The sequence below is a fragment of the Protopterus annectens genome, chromosome 5.part0 (assembly GCF_019279795.1).
Source record: "Protopterus annectens isolate FY-2018-M chromosome 5.part0, PAN1.0, whole genome shotgun sequence".
NCBI classification, from domain to species: domain Eukaryota; kingdom Metazoa; phylum Chordata; order Ceratodontiformes; family Protopteridae; genus Protopterus; species Protopterus annectens.
Window position 1 is genome coordinate 1,336,481,814 of NC_056735.1, and position 22,027 is coordinate 1,336,503,840.

Consider the following 22,027-nt stretch of genomic DNA (forward strand, 5'->3'; position numbering starts at 1 on the left):
AACAGTTGTTGAAATCTGAGTAGGTAAGTATTATAAGTAAACTCACAAAATTGGGCATAAATTTCTACCTCACCGGATGGATAGCCAACTGGCTGACATACAGATCACATGGTTAAAGTGGATGATTCAAGTTCCAGCAAGAAGCCAATTACTAGTGTTGTGCCACAGGGCTCAATGCTAAAACAACTCATTTTCAAAATATATGTCTTGGATGCCAAAGCCAATGTGGAAGCCCTGTGGATGACAAATTTGTAGATGAGTACAAGCTACGGGCAATCATTGATGTATATATCCTTCAGGAGAGTCTAAATCAGGCAAATGATTGGTATTAGAACCATGACCTAAAATTTAATGAGAATAAATGCATTATCATACCCTTTGGGAAATCGAATACACCTGCCAACTACAACATTAACAGCACACCCCCAAGAGTAGACTCAGAGGATAGGGATCTCAGTATACAGGTAGATAGTAGCCAGAACTTTGACCATCACCTGCCCACAGTAGTGAGGAAGTCATTATATATGGCACAACTTATAAGTAAAGGTATGGCATCCAGATCAAGAGAAATTATAGTCCCACTGTTCACAGCCCTCATTAGACCAATAACTGAGTACACTGCACTATTTGGAATGTACTTGACTAGGCATTTACAACAGCTGTAATGACCTTAGTGTTTCCTCACTAAGAAAATGCAGGGTGTTAACAACATGTCCTGTGTAGATAGACTGAAAGCCCTTTCCCTTTACTTTGTCTCCTATAAGCTATTAATGGGTGACCTATGCCTGACCTACAAGGCACTCAAAAATCCAACCTTGATGGAGCTGCTACATATCTGCAAGATCAACAGTACAGGGTCATCTATTCTAGGGAAGTCAGTAAATGAAACAGAACATGCTGGAGAGACAAATATGTTTCCCAGAAATTGCCCCTTCTCTGGAATAGGCTTCCTATTCATGTAAAGCAGAATCATTCTCTGGCCCTCTTCAAGACCAATCTGGATTGATGGATGGGGAATTATAGGTTGACTCCTGGGGTTGTGCCTATGTCCTTTATGGATTGGGGCAATCTGTAAAATCTGTAAAAGACTTAAGGCATAGGCACAATCCTATGCCATCCCCCTGCCCCTAGGGGGCATTTATTGGGCAAAAGTGGGTTATATTATGTAGGCTTGTAAAGGCTCTTGAGTCACAGACACACACACACACACACACACACACACATATATATATATATATATATATATATATATATATGTATAGCAGTTATTTATTCTTTTAGAATTCCTGTAATGTTAAATGATTGAAATAATACAGTCTTGTACAGCATTTGTTAAACAAGTATTTTAATGCTGCATGAGCATAGCAGAATTTTTAAAGCTGAGTATACCTCATATCAATGCTTTCATTTTTAGAGCTTATAAAATGAAAAACTGCTAGCGTTATCATTTTTATATATATATGCTGTAAAATTAATTCTGACAGATCTTCACTGGTGTAACAACAGCTGTAAGAGATGATGTGGATACAGTATAATAATCATAGCTGCATGCAAGGTAAAAGCATCTTCTAAAGTAAATTATTTTCTTCTTGTCTTTTTTGGATGGTTCTTGTTCAGTGGTGGGTTTCTTTATCTTAGGCAACAACTGTTGAGAAAAAACAATAGTAAGACATTTATACATAGTTAAGAAAGATGAACAAAAGTAACAAACATGTTAATCATTTAATCACACCGCATCTACATTTATATCTTATCTACCAAGTTACATTATATTACTTGTAGACTACATTTTTTTATTTTGTAGCTCCATATAGCTTCATAGATCCCAAACAATTCATGTCATATCTTAAGATATGTTTTTAATAAAAGATTTTTGTTACTATCCTAAATTTGGAATGGTTGCTCTGTTTTGGCTAACTTTGTTAATTTGGTCTGCTTTGTGCTCCTATACAATTCTATATCTAATGTATTATGTAAAGGAATACAATGAATATTGGCAATGAAGTTTATAAAATAAAATAACTAATAAAATAACATTCCTGAAAACAGAATTCCATCTGCTTCAGTGAAAAGTTGTTTTGAAGTGTTCTCCATAATGAAGGTATCTAGTGTGCTAGTACAACTGCTTTTACTACCACTATTGCTATTTACTGTTTGTGTTAGTGTTACTTTACTGTTAACATACAAATGAGTATTCAAAGACCAGTGTGCATGCTACAATTCAGCTAAAAGGTATGAACTAATATTTTATATGTTTCAAGTTTTAGTTGGCTGGGAGCTATAGACTCTAATTTTAAGGATTGTAGGCCATATAATATAATATTATCTCTGATCTTGACCACTCTGCTTATTTATTTTTGTCTGTCTGTCTGTCTGCCTATGTATCTATCTATCTATTCATTCATTAAGATTGTTATCTAAGGTAGTGGACTAATCCAACAGGACCCATTCTGCCACATCCTAAAGGCACAAATGATTACATGCACATGGCCAAAAACAGTAACAATATACACAGTGTGAAAATTAAAAAAGTACATTTGTCTACAGGTAAGTACACACATAGGTGAGACTGTATTGAAACATTCAATACTTTGCATTGTTACTAATACACCATTGCATTATTAACTATTTACAATATTCATATCCCTTAAAGAAGAGGATTACATACAGGGCTTATGTTAAAAGTAGCAAGATTGGAGAATAAAGTTACAGTGAATTATGTAATATGAGGTTATTGTTTATAATAATTGTTAATAACTTTGTTTATTGATTACAATGAAATGACATAAAAATCATCTACATGATAAATGTAATAAATTACATAATGATAATCATTCATTTTGCAGGATTTATGCATAATGTCATCATAAAATAAAACTGTCTGATAGTCACTGTTTGTTTTTGTCTGTAGTTGAATGCACTTTTACATTTTTCCTACTGTGTAATATAATTCTTTGAGCAGTGGAAAATGTAATACAAAAATAAATCTGATGTGAAGAATATACATCCAAGGGTCTATATTTCTGACTGCATGTTTGTCTTTTGATATCTGTACCAGGCTGTTTTTTATCAAATGTATTGTAATGCTTACACTTGATGTCTTTGGCAGCCTGCATGCCGACCCATATTATACTCCCCTCTGCGACAGCATCTTGTCCGGCAGATACCTTTATGTTGTCGACAAGTATGAGTGGCTGCTTCAACACCTTCCTGTTCACCTTAAAAGAGAAAAAAAAGGAAAGTTCATACTTAGTTCTAAAATGTGACATACATCATAATGATAGCCTGTTATAACTGTAGTTGTGAACTTTGTGGACCAGATTTAGTTAGCTTTCTGAATATATACCATGACCTGCTTTAGACATGCTTATGTCTCAGCAGACAGAATTCAAGCAGATGTGAACATGGAGTAACACATTGTGCTAAGCAGTTACCAAAAGAAAGGGCTCCATCAGTCCTCGTTCAGTGTGTACGTACACCTGTCCATTTGACTGGTGCAACTCTTGTGCTAGATGGCCTCATGGCTGTACAACTCCATCTATATGTCAGACTTGGCATTGTTAGCAGTTCTACTAACTACAGAGCTAGGTATGAAAAAAGGTAGAGCTGTTGCACTGCAGTCCTTTAACTGGACTTGGGAACACTGCTGAGTCATTAGGGAAGTTTAAGCTACATTCAGAATAGGTAACGAGATTCATTAACATAGCATGTTGTAGATTCGTATTACCTGATCCTTGAGTAGCTGGATTCTGGTCAATTCAATACCTCAGCAATGTAAGGTATTGAAATGGACAATCCACCTTTGATGTCACCGTGGGGTATAGGATGGTTTTCTATTTTGAATAGTGAGAACCGGATGACATAGGTCCTCCACTTTGCTATTCCATTTGTTTTGTAAAGTGGATTAGTATGTCACAAGAAAAACTGCATGCAATAGTTAAAAATATGTGATGCAACTGCAGCTGCAAAATTATGATTGAGATTAGTTGCATAACATCATCAGTTTTCCCTTTACATTCACATGAAAGCACTCAGAATTAAAGGCACATCTGCCGTAAATGGAATAAAAAGTTCTCTGCATGCACTTACTATGTTTAAAAACATCAAATAAGCACATTTTCTTTTGTAGTTATTTATAATGTACATTCTATTTCCTTTTAAATCATAAACTTGTATTGTGGAGCCATGCATACTCATATCCTAGCTAGTAAATGACAACTGTACAGACAACATATTTGAATGCATACATTTTCAAGGAAACATATGAGAAAATTTAAAAGTTAAATACTAGAGACCTGGGTTCCTTATGAAACATTGTTTTACAATGGGAAGTAGTTGGAGAGTAGTTACCTGGAAAATGTGTCTTAGATTTCCGGAAGGATGGTTTCACAAAAGAAACAAATGTTTCTGTCATCAAGCCAGATGAGAAATGATTCATCTACAGGTTAGATAGTAAGCTATGATGACAGCATTTATAGCAATTTATACTTGTACCAGATAGACTAAAAGAAGCAAGAAAAGCTGTAGATATACCACTTCAAGAAATCAGTAAAAAATACGGTAAAGGGAGATGCTTCGTGAAAGACAAATGTACTCACAAATGGCAAATAGGAAAACAAAACAGCCTTCACTGAGTAGAGAATAACAGATAATTCTGTGTCTGCAAATAAAAGGAAAATATAAAATGTGAAATAAGGATAGAAAGATTGAAGAAAATTCTTAAGGATGCCTGACCTGCTAATTGTTTTTCTTGAACCAACGGTGGTGGACTAGGACATAAATTTCATGACAACAGGAGGAAGGTTACTGCTCAGTGGTAACCTTACTCTTTAGAACCATAGAGCATGTAAAGAACTGGATCATTTCTCCTGTGAGCTAGAAGACTGCATTCACTAAAATCAGCTGGAGAATCTAGAAAACTCAACAAACATTTAAGTATTATGATAGAAAATACCACAAGAGACTCTGGTTTTAGCATTTCTATAAAGTTAAGCAATGAAACAAATTTCATCTGTATTATTACACGTAAACTTTCAGAAAAAAATGTTTTGATCACACTCTCACATAGTAATCGATTTCTTTCACATTTTGCTTAGAAAAAAATGCTAACTCATCAATCTTGTTTGATGTACACCTTCATAAGCATTGCCATTTTTGTTCAGAGTATCTACACTACAACCATTAATATCTGTGAAACTGTATGGTAACTTTCTTGAAAACAGGAAAGCCTGGATCCAGAAAAATGAGCTGTATCTCATTGTAAATGGAATGAGATAGAAATCAGAGAAAGTCAAATGTTTAATGTTCCTCATATTATAGGAAATTATAAATATTTATTATTATTTTACATTTGTTTACTGGAAGAGTCTGACTGGGCATAAACCCGGCCCAGGGAGAAAAGCTCCATTGTTAGTAAATACTTTGTTAGTAGAAGGAAAATTGTATAATACAATAAAGAAAAAAATAGTAACAGACATTCATAACTATAAAAAGACTAGAACAGAATAAATTGGTCAAGTGGGAGACAAGACCAATAATCTTGTATAACAATGCTTCTAGAAGACGGTTCTTACAATAGTAGCAGGTAGTGACATTGTATACAATAAGAGTACAATTACAATACTTAGTCTTATATACAGGTAGGGCGGCCATGGTGGTGCAGCGGTTAGTGTTGCCTTCTCACAGCAAGAGGTTCTCCAGTTCAATTCTCTGCTGGGGTGCCTTCTGTGTGGAGTTTGCATGTCCTCCCTGTGGTTGCGTGGGTTTCCTCCAGGTGCTCTGGTTTCCTCCCACATCCCAAAGACATGCAGTAGGTGGACTGGACACTCTAAATTGGCCCTAGGTGTGTGTGTGTGTGTGTGTGTGTGTGTGTGTGTGTGTGTGTGTGTGTGTGTGTGTGTGTGTGTGTGTGTGCCTTCTGTGGAAGGTTGGGCACCAGGCTGGCAACTCAACACTGTAAAACTCCACTGCCAATCATGAGCAGACAGATGATCCACTGTGGCAACCCCTAACCGGGAAAAGCCAGAAGAAGTCTTATATACAGGTAGCATTGCAAACTGAACACTTAAAATCTGATAGATATTAACAGTGAGAGAGAAAAACAATATAAGGTAGTCATATGACTTAAATTCAATGCTCATTACATATGCAATTAAAATTTTAAAATTAGCTAGTTCCATGGTTTGGGCTACCCATGCCCAGTACATGTACAAGTCCAGTAATTTAATTTAATGTGATGTTTGAAGTTTTTTAAGCTAGTTATACTTCTAATTTCAAGTGGTAAGGCATTCCACAGTTTAGCAATGTAGTAGGAGTATAGAGTGTCACCTGAACTATTTTTACTCTTGGTTACTTCAATTAAAGCTGGATCTTACTGGATGGGTACTTATATGGGGATTGAGGAGGCCTTGTCGAGCTCGTGTTTTATCAGGTTTATGGTACATTTGGTGGGTGGTAGAGAGTTTTGTGAGAATGAGTTGGTGGGGTAGTTCTAACCAAGATAGTCATCTTAGGGCCTTATAATGATGGGTTCTAGGAGGACAACTAGTGGAAAATTTAGCTATCTTATTATAGCAGACATCTAGCTTGCTTAGGTCTGATTTGGAGATTGGTAAGGATGGGTGAGGCATATAGTAAAGTTGACAGAGGATGAGTTCTGGTTGTGTTATTCTGGAGTTTGTGGTTAGGTAGTTTTAGCATCTGTATAAGGTACCTATTTTCTTTGTTTACTTTTTTTTTTTACAGTCTGGACAATGTGTAAGTCAAACTTCAGATTTTGATCAATAATAACACAGAGAAGTTGGGTGGATGGTACTGGCTCAATCAAAGTCTTATTACTGGATGTGATACTGAAGTAAGTGGATTTGGTTTTGAATTTAGTGGAGTGAAAGAGCATGAGTTTAGTTTTATTTAGGTTCAAGATTAATTGGGCACTGGCCAACCATGATTCAAAAGCATTGAAGGATGTTTGGGTTAAGTTCTGTAGCTCAGGTAGAGTTGGGGCAGAACATATGACAGTGGAGTCGTCTGCATACTGTATAAGGGTGGCTAGAGATGTAGCATTATGGAGATTACTTGTAAACAGGTTAAAAAGGAGGGGGCCGAGAATAGACCCTTGAGGCACGCCCATAGTCACTGGTAGTAAATGAGAAAGACCTTTGTTCCACCGTACCGCCTGTTGCCAATCTATGAGGTAGTTCTGAATCCAGGATTTATCACTTTTAACTTCTAAGAGCAGGAAGCACCAAGTTAGATATAAAGAGAGAAGGATTTCAAGTATTCTGTTAACAAAATCTTTTCCACATGTAAAGAATACTTTTATTACTAGAAATCAAGTGGTACAAAACAGAACTGAAAATGTTGAGTTTGAATGCTTTCATAGTATGATAGAAACTACAAGGCAATTAGGTCTGAAGACCATGTGCATTTAGGCAAGTACCACTTTTAAGATGTAATACCACTTCTGTGGGGGTTAAAACATGTCAAGCTAGGGATGAACTTACAGGTAAACATCTAATCATCAAGGTTAACCATGAGAAAAACAAGGGGGTCACTTGCTTAACAGGCAGAAACAATTTGTTCCAGAGGTGGGGAAACCACTGGGTGAGAAATCTATTTCTCCTGCATGCTTTAATTGTATGTGGTAAAGGTTCACATCCTTGGATCAGGTTTTGTTTAGCTGTTCACCCTGTGAAGGTTTAAGAGACCCATTATGGTGTGATCTTTGATGACATGGAATTTCAGGCATGGATTTCCACAAAGTAGTCTAGAAAAGACAAAGTGTAGTGACAGGACTTCTAGTCTGTCCAGGTAGCTAGGAGTTTTTAAGGCCAGTAATGACCAAGCTCTTTCAACAAAAATCCTTCTAACTGAATGATACATCTATGTACACATTGAAAGGGGCTCTGCACTCACTAACTCATCCAATTTGGGGGAAGGAGAGAGAGAGAGAGAGACCATGACCTCCATGACCAGGATGGGATGCATTTGGAAATCGGGATGAAAACATTGTTTTCAGGTAGAGCTCATTTAGAGTGACACTGGATCATTTGTTTTAACGTTTTACTATCGTAAACAAATGTTTGATGAAACAGAAAGATGAAATTTACTAAGAAGTCAACATCATGATTGACTTAAAGTCAGTAAACCTAATCTTTAACAAACAAATGTATCATATTCAGTAAGTTTATACAAAACTATACACCAATACTGTTCCCATTTTTTATAACAATTGCTAGATTTGACAAACTTTTTTAATTTATACTGAGTCTATGAAATACAACAGTGCATTAAAGCTGTAACATTTCCATTGAGAAAACATCGTGACCTCTAGATTGTCAGATGGGGAATATATGCCAAAAATCCAGAATTTTGAATTTTACATATGTAAGAGGAGGCAATTGCATAAGGATTGCCACTGATAACTTTGCGGTATAACTTTTGTGCAAGTGAGCTGTATCAGAAAAGATATAGTCTGCCCACACACTATGGCAATACCATCTACTAAACACACACACAAACTCATCTACAAACCTGAGCAATGCACAATCCTAAGTCACATTCTTCAACTTTACTCCCCAAATAGATGGCTCTACTCCGCTGACAAACACCATTGCTGTATAACCCATATAATAACTTAGTTGCTGACTATATATATTCCTCATCTGTATCTAGACAATGGAATGTTTTACCCCCCCCCACTTCTTTCTTCTTCTTTTGGCTGTTCCTGTTAGGGTTCGCCACAGCTACTTAGACAAAATAATATTAACAAACTTTTCAAACTTAAACAGCACTTACTGGATAGATGGCTCTGCTGTTATTCCATATCCGGCTACCCCTACACTGTCTTCACATTTATGGTCAGCTTTTCTTCCATCTTCTCTCCTCACTTACATGATATTTTATATAACTAAAAATATTTACCACGTTGCAGGCCTTCCTCCATTCTTTTTCTCCTTTTTCTCTGTTTTCAACTCGTACAGATATTCGACACTCAGAATGGTTCCTGCATATGTCATTCTGCTCTTCCTTTTCATTCCTCTCCATCTCTATTATCTTGCTGACTGCTCTTGCCCTAAACGTTCCCACTCAACGTCACCTCAGTTTTCATTCCCAAATCCACTTGCTCTGACTCCTCCAGACCTAGATTTTTCTCTTCATACCTACTCTCATCTTGCATTTATCTGGCTGTTACCTCAAAACTCCTCTTTGCTACTATACCTATTTATCATCTTCATCTGCATTGCAACTACTATCCCTGTTGTGCTCTGATATGACTATCCATCTGTCTATGAATGTGTATGATTTTTAAAATTGATCTACTATGAATCTGCTTTGCATATGAAATTGTATCTAATTATCAATACAATTTATTGTAAATCTGTTAGTATAGATCATAAATCGATCATGTCTTCTCATAAACTTTATTTGTATTATTATGTTATCCTACTGGGAAAATTATTTTATTTTTTTTTCTCTTTTGTGTAATCTGTCTATTTTCATATTGATGGATGGAGCTTTTCTCCACAGACCTCTCGTGAAATGGTATTACTTTACTGACACAGTCAGATTATCGCAGTAAACAAATGTTAATAAGTAGATATTAAATAATGTAGGGTCATGGATTAGCGGTTAAAGGCTGAGATCATTAAGGGATCCAGTCATGTCAATGGAATGGGGTCCAAGGTAATTAAAATTAAAGTCTTCTAAAATAATAATGATGCTATATTTAGATCTGACAGAAGTGACTTTGAGAATGCGGCATTAGGAACACAGGAACATAGGAATAATACCATGCAAGTAGTCGTGGGGACCATATGATATCTTGCCATAAACTCCTGTAAACAGGCAAACTAAAAATTTCTTGTCACCTTTGTCAAGCACTTAATACTGCTTACTTCACAAATCGAGCAGGACCTTGCATAATAAGCCTGGTGTAAACTTGAAAATAATGGAGAGTAGGTGGTCAAAAGCTAACAGGAGTGACTTGGTTTTAATTGTGGGAAACATTGCAAATATCTAGATGGTGTCAGACTCTGTGGTGGCAGCTATATAAATAAAGTTTTGAAATTGTGTTATCCTTCTAGGTTCACTATAGTTAAATTGATGTAGGGCACTGCTCTGCTCTAAGCCTATTCAAATGCAATTTGGACCAATGGATGTGAAATCATAAATTCATCCCTGGTTGTTGCCTGTGTCCCTTGTCGACTCTGTGTTCTCAGAGTGTCTGGCTTGCATTTGGTGCAATGCCTAAGATAAGTACTTTGAATTGAGAAATTGAAGTTTTTTAAGTAATTTAATAGGTTTGCTGTTGAATTTTCATATTATTCATGCATTTTCTGCATTTTTTGCTGCAAAGTATATTTGCTTTTTCATTGACCTGGCTGCTGTTACTGTGTTTTGAAATTGCCTTAAAGTGCATGTTCCTCATTTCTGGCTTGGATTCATCTTAAAAGTAATTGTCATAGGTAGTTATTTGATTTGTTTCTTGCACTTTTTCACTTTCGGCCAGCTGAAGTGTGATTTTACATTAAGAAGACAGGGATTACAATCCCAAGGGCAGTAGAAGGTAACCTGATCTGTCTGACTTGGAAATCACACATGTGAGCTTAAAATGAAATGAACTGTCCAGAGCACTTTAAAGCTATTTAATCACTTTTTCTTTGTGTCTATAAACCTTCAGCATGTGCACAGCTCTTGACTCACATCCACAGAACTCACAAATGCCTGACATCTTCTGTTGTGTTCTCAAAGTGCTTGCCTTGCAGTTAGAGCCATCCATCTATGATAAGTACTTTAAATTGAAATATTGCACTTTTCTAAGTAATTTAAGAGGTCTAATGTTGTATTTTCATATTTTGGATTATTTCATAATATTTCATGTTATTTATTGCCTGTTTCTGCATTTTATCACTGCTTTGTGAGTGTTTTTTGAAATCATGTATGTATTCCTCACTGCGGGCTTGAAATTATCTGAAAAGTAATTGTTGTAGCTAGGTGTTTGATTTGTTTCTGGCACTTTTTCACTTTTGGCCATCTGAAGTGGAATTGCACATTAAGAATTTAGCAGCATCTTGTATAGATGCAGGCACTTAGAAACTACATTTTCCCTATAAAACTTCCTCTGTACCTTTACCCAGTAGTGAGTTGTGTAAACAACTTGTTTTGCATGCTGAGGAGCACTGCTCCAGAAATTTGGACATGCAACGTCTTTGCAGTCTTTACTCTAACAGCACCCAAGCTAGCATCCTGCAAACCCCTGTATATACCTATGAACCTATGAACCTAACTAACATACCTACTACTAAGGGGGCTATTGTGGTCAGACCTCCCAGCACATGATGTACTTAATTTTAGAGATATGCCCACTATTTTCAGGCTTGAATAGAAACCAGCTCCATGGTCACACAGCTGTGGAATAAATAAATAAAAAAAATTACCAGAAATGGTGAATCATTACAGGTACTGTAATAGAAATAGGTCTGAAAGGGATCAGATGAAGAAAAACACTAGCAAAGTTGCAACTTGTCCAGTTGTAGTTAATTAATGAGTTACAAACCAATTCACTGCACACTCAAGTACCTGTGAGAAAGCCAGTTAAACTCATGGGCGTTTCCTTACCCAATTTATACCACACAAAGATGGTTTGATATAGCAAATGGCCAAAAATGATTCTTCTTTTAGGTAGGAGTTTATTGATTAGATTCTAACTGGGGATTTGATCAGTATTTTCGTAGTTGATTACTTTGTGATAAAGAGGTGTTTTCTTTCTTCCTTTCTGTTAACTGTGTATGTGAACTGATCTAGAATAATGAAAATAATTGCAGGAGAATTGAAGGTACTTGAAGTTAGGAGAGCTGTTTCAGAGCAAGGACTGAGTGGCTGATATAATATTTGGGTAGTAGTAGGAGAAGAAAGCCTGTATTTGACCAAGTTTATTCTTTTTTTTTGTAACACTTTATACTCCTTCTGCATTCTAATTTAATGTACCTAGTGCCTCCCATCCCATCCCATCGCTGGATCTATCAGCATCTCCTTTCACCCCCAGGCTACCACTGATCAAGTTGATTCCCGATCCTGTGAGCCTTTAACAAAGTACAAGTGATGGTGGCTGATGCACTGCAGTAGAAGTTAGAGGTATCAGCAAGTGGGGTTGTGGGTAAGTTCAATTCCCTTTTATATAACCATGTATATTATAGGTGGGAACCTGAAGAGAGATTTGGGGATGTTTTTCAGTAGTGGGTTGGAATTATTTTTCTGAACAAAAAACATCTTTATTAAATTATCATGTATGACATAGGCCATGTAACATTTATATAAATGAAAATAAACCATAGCGACACAATCTTAGTTGCAAACATTATACATTCCAAACTGTGCTGATATGACTGTAGCTACAAACATTATATATCACTTTTAACATATCCAGTCATTGTTAATCAGCCATTACATAGGTCATTCAAATCCTGCTTTCTTTTAAACCTTGTTCCTCTTCTGCATGTACTGATTCCATAGTTCCCATTTTTTCTGAGTAATTTGCTCCTATGCTTTTTAAAGATGACAGTCCCAGTTGTTTTATCTTTGTTAGTATCTTTACTACTTCTAGTAAAGTTGGTTTTGGCATTAATTTCCATTTTCTAGTAATTGCTTTTTGGCAGCCATCTTAATTAGACTCAGCAAGGCCTTACTATGTCTAGGCAATTCCGATTCTGTATCATATCTCAAAAAAAATAATTTCCCTAGTTACTCCAATTTGCTCACCTTGCATCTCTGATAGAGCAGTCTGCAGGGAATCTTTAAAGTCTGTCAACCCATTACACTCCAGAAAATATGTTCCCAATTACCTCTTTCTTCTCCATCTCTGAGATGACCAATGCAAAATTTATTTCTGCACTACATGCTAATAAAGGATTTTAGTAAACCAAACTAGGTAAGGGTAGATCTAGGAAAATTTGCTTTTAACACATCTCTAGACAGATACAAACTTCTCAGCTTATATTCTGGAACACCCCCCATCAGCACATGGTTATCAAAAAGCAGTTATTTATGTCAAAGGAGCTCTTTTTGAACTATTAAACATCATAGATAGTTTCCTTCTCTTATTATACTAGAAAATAACATAAAAGCTGTTAGATTGAAGCATAAAAATCTGTAGGTGAACAAGGACAAATGTCACATGTCATCAGGAACTGCAAAATTATGTGAATGGGCTGAGAGTAATGGACTTTCATTTTAGTTTGCTAAAACTCAGGTTATGCATTTGCTAGAGCAAATATTAGACAACCTTATGGAATGTACAGAAAAGACTCGGACTGCAATCCCAGGGGCAGTAGAAGGTAACCTAGTCTGTCTGAATTAGAAATTACGCAGGACGGCTTAAAGTGAAATTGTTTAATTGTCGATATTGCTTTTAAGCTGTTTACTCAATTTTCTTTGAGTCTATAAACCTGCTGCATCTGCATTGCTCTTGGCTCACTTCTACAGAACTCACAAATGCTTGGCATCTTCTCCTATCTTCTCAAAGTGTTTGGCTTGCATTTAGAGCCATTCACCTATGATAAGTACTGTAAATTGAAATATTGCACTTTTCTAAATAACTTACGAGGTCTAATGTGATATTTTTATATTATTTTATATTATTTCATAATATTTCCTGTTACTTATTGCATGTTTCTACATTTCACTAGTGCTCTGTGAGTGTTTTTTTAAATCATGTATGCATTCTTCACTGCTGGCTTGAAATTACCTTAAAAGTCATTGTTGCAGCTAGTTGTTTGGTTTGTTTCTGGCACTTTTTTACTTTTGGCCATCTGATGCAATATCTAGTTGCAGTCTTTACCCTAACAGCACCCAAGCTAGCATCCTGCAAACCCCTGTATATACCAATGAACCTAAGTGGCCTAAGTAACATCCTACTAAGGGAGCTATTGTGGCCAGACATCCCAACTGCTGGGGTTTTGGAGGAAGTAACAATTTTCAGGTCTGAATTACTTCTGCAGATAATGTACTTCATTTTAGAAGTATGCCCACTATTTTCAGGCTTGATTTACTCCTTCACACAATTTTCTGAACCCCCCCCCCCACTTCATCAAATATTTTTTGAAGTTATCTAGTTAATGGAAAACCATGAAAAATAAGAAAACAATCAAGCACCACTGCTGCCAAATAATAAAACAAAATGTAATAACCATATAAAGGCAAGTAAAACGTTCACTATAGATAGCTTCATCAAGCATCTTGAAATGAAAATCTTTATATACATTTTGTAAAGCAATTAAAAAACAATTAAATATCATGTGACTCTTAATAATACAATCCACAATTAAACAATTGAAATTTAAAGAAACATTCACCTAACTCTATTCCTAAGATATCCTAAAAATTGATTTAATGGTGAATGCTTCATTTATGTCTCAGTAGGCTTGTGCCCTAAACTTTGCTATCCATTTATTTTCTTCCTTTCTGTGTCGTTCTTTAGGTCTGCTACTCTGATTTTTTTCTAAAACAACCTGCAAAATTGCAAACTTAGAATTATGAGTGTCATTTGTTTCATTAATATAGTTATATAATGCATTCATGTCTACTTTTCTACATCTCTCTGACAGATGATCACATATGTGCGCTTTCAATTTTCTGTTCGACTTGCCTACTTAGAAGGCGTTGCATTGCTGACATAATGCAATGTAAACTATATTTCAAGTGTCGCAACTACCAGTGCAGTAAAATAAAAAATATTGTTCTTTGTAGGATGTATAAAAGATTTGTAAGTCCCTTTTCTGTTACTGTTTGTATGATACCTGGTTTGTGTCTGTTCTTTATAACACAATTTATCCTTTAAATTGCTAAACCTTTTATAGACAAAAGCAAGCTGTTCATATTGCATGTCTTTAAACTGAGGTATCTGTTGTACCATAAACCAATATTTATTAATAAACTGCTTCACAATAGATGTAATTCTGTTATACGTTAATGTACATCTAAGTTCAAAATCACATTTTTACTTGTAATAGTATTAGCAATACCTTGTGATGTTTCTATTTTATCTGATAAAATAGGCTTAACTGTTCTACTTCTATTACTTTTAATTTCCTGCTCTATAGCTGTTACTCTATGTGTAGTATATCCCTTTTGAGCTAAATCTGTAGCCAAGATGTTCATTTGCATATCCATGACTTCATCATTTGTATTTAACTTGGCTGTACATATATATCATCTGATTTTTCATTATTTTATAAAATATGTGGGTGGGAACATACTACTCATGTGTAAGTACATATTTCTATTTACATTTTTTATATAATATAGTATCAAATTGCCCTGTGACTTTTAATAAGCCTTATATCCAGAAAATCAATTTCAGTGAAATGTATATTGGTCTTAAATTTCAAAAATCCTGTAGTTGCATTTATATACATAAAAACATCATCAAATAAAGAGAGTCAAGTTGTCAACCTTGCCATATTAAGAATGAATTGCCCACAAACCATCTGTAAAATAAAATATCACTGAAATATTGGTTGCTTTGTGACAATATATAATCAATTTCCCACAATTTGGAACATGCTACCCATCTATGTCAAGCAAAGTTCTTCATTAGCACTCTTCAAGAAAAATCTTGATGAGTGGATGGGAAATAGGAAATACACCCCGGGGATCACCTCTGTGTCTCTGCTCGTCAGTGGCACAGGAAAATAACTTTCTTGGGTGGCGTAAGCCAGGGAACCTTGCTGGCTAGGCTTGCATAGGCCCTTGGGCTGATAGCCTAGTACCTACCTATGAACCTATGAACCATTTATTCATAACAATATTAGCATAACTATTTGCAGCTGGGGTTTCCCTGGCTACCCCAGTTTGCCATTTATAATATTGTTCAAAAAAATAGAAAAACATTGGTATTTAGAACAATTTCCAACATTGCACAAATAGCATTAATTTCTGTCCAGGTATATAAAGAATTCCTGGCAATAAACTCACACACACATGTTCCATCCCTATATCATTCGGTATTGGCGTGAAAAGAGAGTCTATATCCAAGGTCACAAAATAGCAATCTGTTATATTGTTACTGTAAGACCAATTAAATAGCTGTTGTAAGAAATCTGTGAAATCTCTAATAATGACCGTATCATCTGATTTTTCACAATGCTATATTATTTTTCATTTATTTCACATTTTTTGGCTTATCCGGGTTTATCTGTGTGGCAGAGCTTTTTGCTAACTCAGAGAAAACCACACTACTTGATCAAACTAGTGGCATGGATAATGTAAAGAAAGATGAAGCAAATCTCACTTCTTCCTTATTCAGAAGCAATGAACACTGCATGGTAGAATTTTGGTATACACTTTAGAAAACTGTAGAGATTTCATACTCTCTTTGAAATGTTTCCATTATTTTTGTCAGTCTGTTTTTAAACATGTTCCAGAGTAGTATCTCACATTTCTATTAGAAGCTGGAAGAGTTATATTCTATTTGTCATTTAACTTTTATGCTACTTAGATGGCCAGATTCTCTATAGTATGATGTTGTTTTGTTTTGGTCTTCAGAGTAAGGCATGACCTTTGTTTTAAAAACAGATTTGTTACGCATTGTTTTAGAATTGTAGATTTTGTGAGATGGTTCTCACTCATTGTTTTAATTTGTTGTTTGGGATATTTTTGCAGTGACCCTAATGATAATGGGCATCAGCTGGGTATAACAGCCCTGTGTTTCTAATGCTAGTCAAACATGCTGCTTGTGCTGGGCTGACAAGGTCATAAGGCCGAAATATGCATATCCACAGCTAGTGAAGTTTGGCTTTGTTGGCCTGAAATTGTCCAGTAAAACGACAAAACAAGTCATGGGCATTCAGAATCGCCAATTAGCTGAAACACCTGATGTTCATAAGGATCATTTGCATATATCCCATGTGCCTCTGATACAAGAGGTTTGGGAGGTCACTCAGTGAAAGTTCTAGCTTTGCTGGAAAAATCTACAATTCTGAATGTTATTGATATTGGCTAACCTGTAATTCATTGAGGAGACACTAAACAATTAGGAACTGGTGCAGCAATGTTGCAAGGGGACAAACCAGTTGCATACAAGACTAGAGCTTCAGGAGAAGCAGAAATAAGGTATGTAAAATAAAAAAAGACATGTTTATTGTGGATTGTTGTCAAAAGAGTCCTAATTACGTCTATTACAAAACTGTTAATGTGGAATCAAACAACAAACAGCCATACCATATTGCCAAAAGAAAATTGTTTAAAGCTCTAGTTAGGATATAAAGGATGATGTTAAACTTACAAAATCATGATATTAATGTGCAGTATAAACCAGGTAAATAGATATAACATAGGTGATGCCATTACAAGAAAATATCATAAGAAACAAAAGAATAATTTACCAGAAAAAGGGTTACAATTTCTTATTATTATTCTGCAGCTACCAATGTCTCACTACACAGTTCATTTATTTAACAATCGTATTTTATAAAGTTTTTATAAGGTTTTCATTGGACAATTAACATTTGGAATATGTATAAAAAGGTCCACAATTGGTTGTTTTTATGTATTTCTGAAGAAGACTTTGGTTACCAGGGTCGAAAACGTATATGATTTGTGGCGTTAATACTGTTTGTACCGAATAAAGCACTTTTTTCGAGTTTCCGACCTTCATTTGGATTTCCCCAACAAGCTTTGGTTTTGGTTTTAGTTGTTTTGAGCTTGTTCTTCCATCAGTTTGTTGGGTTTTGTTACAGTCAAAGTATGTTCACAAATCTACATAAAACCGTTGAACTTCCATAGAATCTGTAGTCTGCATAAGGCATATTGATTTTATCATAGGCTAGTGCAGGGTCCCCCTGAGGGAATGGTGTACCATTGGGCCAAATAAATCCAATTGGTCTTAGGCTGGCTTTGCTCCCACTATTTGTCATGATGTTGCTGTCCAGCTATGTTATGCTGAGCAGCATTCTCCTTCTACAGGCACATTGAGTTCATGTCCAACGTTTTAAGTGCACAGTCATACCACTAAAAATCTCTGCACCCCTCAGCTTTGTGCCTTTGAATTCACATTCTTATAAAATGTGAGGGATGGTATAGTATTTCATCTGCATGCTTACTATATCATTCAGTTTCTACAGCAATGCAATAATGCATGTTTTTACTCCAGGTTGGTTAGGCATTTTTATGAATTGTGTAGGACTCTTTGTAGCTTCACCGCATACAGCTTGTATAACTCTAGTTGCCATTTAACAAATGCAGTCCTATCATAAACCAAAACTGCAATATAAATATAAACTTTAAAACAACCCTGCTGATAACAGAAGCATTTTGGTCATTTAACCACAAAGTTCTCTCAAATATATTCTATAAAATGATGTCACTGAAAACACTATAAAAATGACTTCCTGCAGGTCCTTTCTAGAACACCGTAAGTCTAAAACTATAGAAATTATTTCTCATACACATTATAAACATAGCTATGTTTGGAGGTCTATAATATTAGTCAGATCTGTTCAAAGACCTGAAACTAGGGTAAATTAGGTTGCAGCAAGGTGCAGGTAAACTTTTCTTATAGCACGTAATGTCCATGTTGTTTAATTAAAGTATCCCTTCTAGAACTTTATCAAAAGAAACACTTATTTGCTGGTTCTGATCTATAAAAGTGGTGTGTGCCTCCATCTACTCATGGTCTTAGATGAGTAAAGCTGCTTACTGCCATGATGGGGTCCCCAGTGAAGAACACGAAAGCAGTGCCTACTACATCCATCTGTACCAATTATACCACTATCTGGAGGAGGATTTGCCAGCACTTGGGTAACTTACTGTATAAACCAATGTATTGATTGCAAAAAATGGCACTCTTGCCCTATAAAATTGGAATAATGACTGTGGAAGTGAGATGACGGTAGCTTTTTAATAATAATACAATCAAATGTAATGGTGATAACAGCCGCATAATTTTTCTATGATGAGTTTTAGACTTGTGGTTTTCTAGAAAGTAGCTATACTGTTTTTAGTCATATATTTTTATACAATACAAGACAGTGCAGTGGTACAGTAGTAGTGTTGTCACCTCAAAGCAAGAGGCTCTCTGGTTCGATTCTCGGCTGAGGTGCTTTCTGTGCAGAGTCTGCATGTCTTCCCTGCATTCATGTGGGTTTTCTCCCATGTTACAAAGACATGTGTTTGGAGTGTTTCTTCCTGGGCCTCTGCTGAAAATTGGCTTGTCCAAGTCAGGCTTTTATGGTTAACAAATGTAAAATAAATGATGACAGCTTTTGCTGTGTATTTTAATGGGAAGGACGGACTCCAGTAATTCTTGAGAGCTTTCAACAGTTGAACATATTGTTTATTAGGTAGAAAATATCATGAGAGGTAAAATTCACCCTTAGTTCAATGAAATTATGTTATATGATAGAGTGGACACAGAAAGAAAAAAACATGAGCTGGCATGTGACTTTTAAATCATATCACCAAATTGCTGCATACAGATCCATTTTTTACATCATTTCTGATAACCAGGTGGGGTCATCTATAATATGGACTCAGAAAGTTCCAATTGGCAATACTGACCAGAATGGAAAACAGGACAACATTTAAAGAGAAGAAATTTAAGCAATGATAGAAGAAACATCTCCTTTTACATTGCTACTTTTATTATTGACTGAAATCTTCAGTGGATAATGAAAAATACATAAAATATGTAGACTAGATAGACAGGCCAATAGATAGTTTCTTACCATAACACAAATTCTTTCAGAGTGAAATGGAAAATAATCAGGTGCTAAAATATCTATACACATGATGACAATAGTGCTAATTTAAAAACAGGTACACCTGTGGAAGGCAATGGGACAAGTTTTACACTGTCAGCAGTAAATATGAAGAACAAATTCCTGCATTGTTGTGAGAAAATCAACTTGTACATTATGCTACACCTGCTGGCATTTGTTTGTACGTGTGAAAGACGTCACTCAAACAAGTAAAAGCTAAGCATCAAAGGCAGACTGACCCTGTCATAATACATTACAGTGTGTCACACTTTGTGGCTTCAGACAAGACTAACACATTTAAAAGAACAAGAATTATAGAATGTAGAACTGGATGGCAGTTTATGATTATTTGGAAAATTGGAAAGAAATGTAGAATATGAAATTGAATGGTAGTTTAGAATTTCCAGCTTTTGAGATGAAGGCATAATATACAACTGCAACATTCATATCCCCTTTTCTGATTGATGGCAGCATATGTATTTATTTCATAACTGATTACTCAATTATTATATTAAGAACTTAAGGAAGTCAAGAATTCATCAAAGGATAATGTAAATAAAATATAATCTACAATTACATGATAGAGTACTGATCCATTTTCCTGTCTTAATGTGTGCTCTGTCTATAAAGCAGAACTGAAACCAGAAATGCATTAAAAATATAATGCTAACTAAGTGGCATCTGAATGTTAGAGTACAGATACATGTTTATGTCTGCTTAGTAAGTCTGCTCTGTGTATCAATGGAAATGAAATTAGGAATACCTGAGAATAATAACAGAAACTGAATGACACCTGCAGGTACATGTTAAAGTCTTCATGCATGTTTGGATTCAACTACATATCTTCAAAACACAAATTCAGAAAACAAAGGTTTGGCAACTTTCCCTCCTATTACACACATTCTTCTACTCAAAAATTCAGATCAAAGGTATTCAAGTTCAAGAGCAATACAAGAGAAATAACATTTTCCATTTTTTTCTAATGGATAGCCTCTTTCGGCATCTTTGATGTGAAAGAGCAACCATCAAACCCTCCCCCCCATAAGCTCATTCCAAGTTACCTGCTTCTTGGACAAAGAGTGGTTACTGACAGTGTCAAACCTGTCTCACTCATTTTCCAGGAGTCTGCAGTATCAGGCCATATAGGAAGGGAACAATAAACTTATTCATGTGTATCTGGGGAAAAAAACATTGAGCTACTTTGTACAAGCTTGGGAGATCTAACCAACTGCCTCTTAATCCTTTAGTGTAGTATAGTTATGTTTTAATTTAGATATTTATTCAACAACTCATCTATTTCTGAAGTATTCCTGAAAGGTAATGATGCTGAAACCTAAGGTAATAAGTAAAATGTAATGAAGGTGGATGTTTGGCAGAAACTTTGACATACCTCTTTTGCATTTTAATACACCTTTCCAAAACTAAAATAGAATCACATACTTACTAAAGTGTTTTATGTTACTTTTATTTCCTTGCTTTACCTGTGTTGGCTGTGATAAGACAAGCAGGCTGTTTTGCAGGTACTAATATAAAGATTATTGGTTAAATGCTATGTTTGGCCCAAGATTGTTTTGTGTAATTTTTTAGTGAGTAACGTTTAGACAGAGTTGTTAGAAGACCTCATTTCACATTTATAAATAAATGTTATATAAAGTAAACTTGTTACCTGTAGATGAAAATTTACAATACAATACCTAGAGAGCTGTTCCTGTTGTAAACATTAATATTTGTTAATATACTCACTGATAATGCCTGCCAGTGCAATCAGCACAAGTAAAGCCAAGCCAAGACGATTCATGGTGAAACTTTCTTTCTCTCTTTTTGGATTCCTCCTGTAATACAGACCCTGCTTTTATCTGCTTGCACTTTCACAACAGTGGGTGTATCACAGGATATTACACGTGCAAAGGTTAAGCAATTTCCATTTCTAGGATCTTTCAGTATAGCTGCAGAACTAGAAATGAGCAAGCCAGCATTACTCAAAATTAAGCCCTATAACAACAACAGCAATAAATAATATTAACTAAATAGAATAAAAATAGTTTGATGCCTAAAAATAGATCATAGCAATTTAATACTAATTAATGATCACCTCTTCTAAATTAGTGATTTAGAGCTGCTTTAAATTTACACATTTTATGATAGCTGAAACTCTATGAGGACTGTAAAATTAAACATGCTGAGCTGTGTGTATCTAATTAAATTCCTTATTTTCACACTACATCTAGATAAACTAAAATTATTTATAAATTCATGTACCATGTGCAAACCAC

The 22,027-nt window shown here is 35.4% G+C and overlaps 1 long non-coding RNA gene across 1 annotated transcript; it reads right to left on the reverse strand.

The window, feature by feature from the left end:
* Window positions 1-1,474: 1,474 nt before the first annotated feature.
* On the reverse strand, window positions 1,475-21,585 carry LOC122802081. The gene is made up of 3 exons (XR_006364880.1): window positions 21,498-21,585; window positions 3,092-3,218; window positions 1,475-1,645 (listed from the first exon to the last, which is right to left on the reverse strand). It is a non-coding gene; the product is annotated as an uncharacterized LOC122802081 (long non-coding RNA).
* Window positions 21,586-22,027: the final 442 nt, after the last annotated feature.